Genomic DNA, 4,955 nt, shown 5'->3' with positions numbered 1-4,955 from the left:
TGGAAGTTCAAGATCAAAGTGTCAGCATGGTCAGGTTCTGGTGAGAATTTTCCTTGGCTTATAGAAGGCCATCTTTTCCCTGTGTCTTCTCTCTGTCACTGTGCATGTCTATGTCTAAATCTTCTTATAAGGACCCCAGGCATATTACCCCAATGTCCTTATTTTAACTTAATGACTTCTTTAAAGGTCCTTTCTCCAAATAGAGTCATATTCTGAGGTACTGGGTGGGAATTAGGAATTCAACATATGAATTGAGGGAGGGGGGTGGGCATATTTCAGCTCATAACAGCCCATCAGTGCTTCCTACAGCTACTGCTGCTGGCAGAACCGACTTTATATCAAATACAGAATTAAGCCTTAAAGAACAATCTATTCTTTTAATTACTTTAAGAAGAAAATGTTTGGTTTAGTGCTCATGTGCCCCTGGTAACCTTTCTGACCCCTGCTGGGGCAAATGGAGAACAGGCTTCAGACACGGAGCCTCAGGCAGGCAATCATCTCTGGCTTACGTACCTACTGCTACATCACAAACATGCTCAAACTTAGTGGTTCAGCACAGCTCACATTTATTAGGCCACAGTTTCTATCGGTCAGGAACTCAAGGGCAGCTCAGGGGCGGTAGTTCCAATTCAAGGTTTCTCATGCGGTGCAGTCACCTACAGGCTGGCTGGGACCATTGGATGCACTTGGAAGGTGGATCAAGTTGGGACTGGCTGCTGGAGGGAGCCCTCTGTTCCTAGTCACGTGGCTGCTTGAGTGTCCTCAGAACATGGCAGCTGGCTTCCTCCAGAATGAGCAATGGAGAAAAGAGAGCAAAGAGGAAGCCACAAAGCCTCTTACATCCTAACCTCGGAAGTCATACACCGCCATTTCCAGTCTCCTAATCAGGAGACTGTGAAATGAATAGGGCACAGGTCAGCCTTATCCGGTGTGGGAAGGGACCACACAAGACTGGAATACCAGGAGGCAAGGATCACTGGGGGCCATCTCAGAAACTGACACAGTAGAAATTAAGAAAGAGCTTTTTACTTTCTGATTAACTAATTTTCCAGTTACCTCGTCTATATTTGGATGCACAGAACATATAAATAGGGTGGGACAAAAGTAGATTTACAGTTGTGACTACTCAAAACAGTTTATTCTTGTATCATTTATTTATTTATTATTGTAATATTTTCTATATGAATAGCTAAAAACCTACTTTGTCCCACCCTGTATTAGTATTTTGTACTCTTTTAATGTGTTGAGTGATATGCTATGTATAAATATATAAGCTGCTTTTTTTTTCACTCAATAATGTTTTTTAGATCAATCTGTACTGATATAAAGAGATCTGATTCATTCCCTTACATTTTAAGTACATACTATTTTTATTTATTAACCACTTAGATTGTCTTCAATTTTTTTTATTTATAACAATAATGACTCAAACATCCTAGTACACATCATTGGGCTCTAGAATATGTGTATTTTATATTTTGCTAGAGGGGGGCCAATTGTTCTTTACAGCAGTCACACTGATTTACACTCCCCTACAAAATAGAAATACTTACTTTTCTCCACAATATTACTAACACTTGGTATTGCCAGACACTTCCATTTCTGCCAATCTGATGGGAAGAGAAGTAGTGTCTCAGGGTTTTATATTTTTAATTATTATGGTAAAAGCACAATCACTTACCATCTTAACCATTTTGAAGTGCGTGGTTTCATAGTTAGCACATTCACACTGTTGTGCAACAACAGCTCTCTTGTTCATCTTGCAAAACAGAAACTCCACACTGGTTGAACATTAACTCCCCATCTGCCCTCCCTCCAGCCCCTAGAAGAAACCATTCCACTAGGAAACACCATTCGGCCTGAGGAACTCACGTATGTAACACAGGCAGTGTTTTCTATGCCTGTCTTGTGTCACTCTGCATAAGATCCTCAAGGCTCATTCGTTCTGTAACATGTGACAGGATTTCCTTCTTTTTAGAGGCTGAGTAATATTCCATTGTGTGGATAGACCCATTTTTTTTTTTAACCCATTCATCCAGAAATGGATACTCAATTTGCTTGTATTTCTTGGCCATTGTGAATAATGCTGCTATGAGCATGGTGCATGAATGTCTTATTTTAATTCTTTTGTATATATATCCAGAAGTATATATACCCAGTTTGATCATATGGTGGTTTTATTTTTAATTTTTTTTGAGGAACCCACATACGATTCCCCATAGCAGCTGCATCCTTTTATACTCTGACCCAATAGTGCTCAAGGGTTCCAGTTTCTCCACATTCTCATCAACACAGGTTATTTTCAACATTTTAATTTTCCCTCTCCCTGAGTACAGGCTAGGCTGGACATCTTAACACACTGCCCTTTGAACAAGGGGAACAGGACGGTTCTGGGAGGTTAAATCGTTTTCCCTAAAGCACTGGGCTCATCCGTGGTGCAGCCAAATCAAAATCCAGAGTTGTGTTTTTTTATTTTATTTTATTATTATTATTATTATTATTATTATTATTATTGATTTTTTACAGAGAAGAAGGGAGAAAGATAGAGAGTTAGAAACATCTATGAGAAAGACATCGATCAGCTGCCTCCTGCACACCCCCTACTGGGGATGTGCCCACAACCAAGGTACATGCCCTTGACCGGAATCAAACCCGGGACCTCTCAGTCCACAAAGTTGTGTGGTCCATACAATCATGTTCTCTCCAATACGTGACCCTGCCTTTACACATGCTGTGCCTCTTTAAGAAAAGGCAGGAGGGAGGAGAGTGGCCCCCGGCTTTTGAATCCCTGCCTGTTGTGCCTCTGACAAGTGGGGGAATCTACAGAGCGTTATTTTTCTTGGATCTGCAGGCCAAGTGGCGTTACCTCCACCTAGGAGGAAGCGGTGTCTAAGCTAATACCCCGGACGGGAAATATGTGCCCAGAAGATTAGCTCCATTGTGTGGGGCTGGACGCTTTCCACTGACTTTGTTTATGGGACAGATTGTTTTTGTGAAGTTGTTTGCTCCGGTGAGTCTCCATGCTCCAGCGGCCTGCTGGCCCTGGAGAGGGTCAGATTTACGGGCAGACCGGCGTGAGGCCAGGAAAGGCCACAAAGGAACAGGTCCCCTGGGGGACTTCGGGAGTCGGGCTGGGAGGGCTTCCTCAGAAAGCAAAACTGCAGCCCTCCTTTACTTGATCTTAAAAACTGGGTGTGCAACAGCGTGGTGGCGTTTCTACCCTGGTGGGGCATAACCACCAAGTTACCCACCCCCTAAGTCCCAATAAAAGAAAATCACATAGAAAAAAAAAAAACTGGGTGTGCAACAGCGTGGTGGCGTTTTCTTCCTTCTCGGCTCTCAGAGCTGGCATTCTCATGTCACTGTGTTCAACCCATGGCAGCTCCCCTCTGTACACCTCCACATGTGTTCCTGGGATTCTGAGGCTGGTCTCCCTCCAATGCTTCCTGCCAGAAGCGCCATACACCTAACAGCACACGCTCCCTTGTTCCCATTTGTTCCAAATCAGTTAGCAGATGGTACTTGGAGAGCATGTGATTCAGACACACACACACACACATACACACACACACACACACACATACACTCACACTCACACTCAGAGGCCACTAGCCATCTCTCCTCAGGTGGTCCAGGAGAACGCATTGTGTCTGGCATGTGGTATAGATACCAATTGCTACCATGTGCTCTTTCTTTATTGTTCCATCTTCCTACCCACCCGCCCAGTCACCCACCCAGCCTGACTGCCCCGTCACCCTGAGCTTCCATACTGTTTCAAACCTCAAGAATTTAGGCCAGTCACCCTGGCAGAGAAGGATGCAGAAATAATGAAGAGCTAGAAGGCTGCTTAGCTTTTCTGAACCTCATCTTTCTTACTTGTACAGTGTTAGAAGGGGCCCACTCTGGCTGCTGAGGCTATTGAGAAAGTCAAGGACACTAGTAGTTAAAGCCCTGAGTACAAGCCTAGGTACCTGAGAAGCACTCAAAAAAAAAAGGTTCTTATTATTCCCTGAATGCCCACCCTGGGTCAGACCCTCTGCTAGGGACATGGAAAGATGGAATGAGACCTAACTTTGTCTCTAAGAACTCATGTTCAAGCAAGAGAATCACAATGAACAGACTAGCATATATAGTGTGGTGACAGAGAGGAGCACAGAATAGACACCTAGTCCAGCCTGGGGGTATCAGGGATGTCTTCCTGGAGGAGGTGACATCTGAACTGAACTTAAAGCGACTCTCTCTGCTGTTTAGGTGATCTTGCCAAAAGCATGCCAGAGCTTCACATGACACTAGCTGGTGGCCATGTTGGTGTAAGGCCTTTCTTATCTGCTCCAGTCCTCGTTGGCCTTCTCTCTTGAACCCCCTCAATTCTGTACCGGAGAAGGAAATCTATACTTAACTATTTCCTCTCTGCTGTACTATGGTTTCAGTGCCATTCTCTACACCTTAAACATTTTCATGACTCCCGTAGTCCCTGGCAAAAGCCTTAATCATTCATTCATTCATTCACTAATTTAATCAATCTGCTAAATGCCAATAAACACCAATTGGTAACAAGATTAGTTAATTAGTTAACAGGAAATCATTCCATTTAAAGCATTAAAATAAAGCCTGTTTGTCTCTTTCCTGTCACTGAGCCATCGAGGTTCCAACAGCTCTGAGCCCCATTGATGGCAGCGTCCATGGCCAGTCAACTGAATGGAAGAGAGGACCAGTTTTGAAGTCCCACATCTAGCATGTGACCTATGTTCGCGCTCTTTCGTGGCCCCCATCCTCATTTTATCCTCACAGTCCTGGGAGGTGGCCTCTGATATTTCTATCTCCCTGCTCCCAGCAGGCTGTGGTTGTTGGGTCAGGATCTGGTGAACTCCCAGACAGTGGGAAGTCAGCTCAGTCCACTCAGGGTGCCTCCAGCTGACCAGCCCTGCCTCACTTCTTTCTGGTGCCAAACTTGC

General features: G+C 44.3%; 1 long non-coding RNA gene across 1 annotated transcript; it reads right to left on the bottom strand.

Annotated features, from left to right (window-relative positions):
- Positions 1-513: 513 nt before the first annotated feature.
- Positions 514-1,751, bottom strand: LOC311620855. Its single transcript, XR_014794751.1, has 3 exons — positions 1,682-1,751; positions 1,554-1,610; positions 514-784 (listed from the first exon to the last, which is right to left on the bottom strand). It is a non-coding gene; the product is annotated as an uncharacterized lncRNA (long non-coding RNA).
- Positions 1,752-4,955: the final 3,204 nt, after the last annotated feature.

The sequence above is a fragment of the Pipistrellus hanaki genome (assembly GCF_964339955.1).
Source record: "Pipistrellus hanaki genome assembly, chromosome: 4".
Lineage (NCBI taxonomy): Eukaryota > Metazoa > Chordata > Mammalia > Chiroptera > Vespertilionidae > Pipistrellus > Pipistrellus hanaki.
This window is presented reverse-complemented; position numbering and strand designations above follow the sequence as displayed.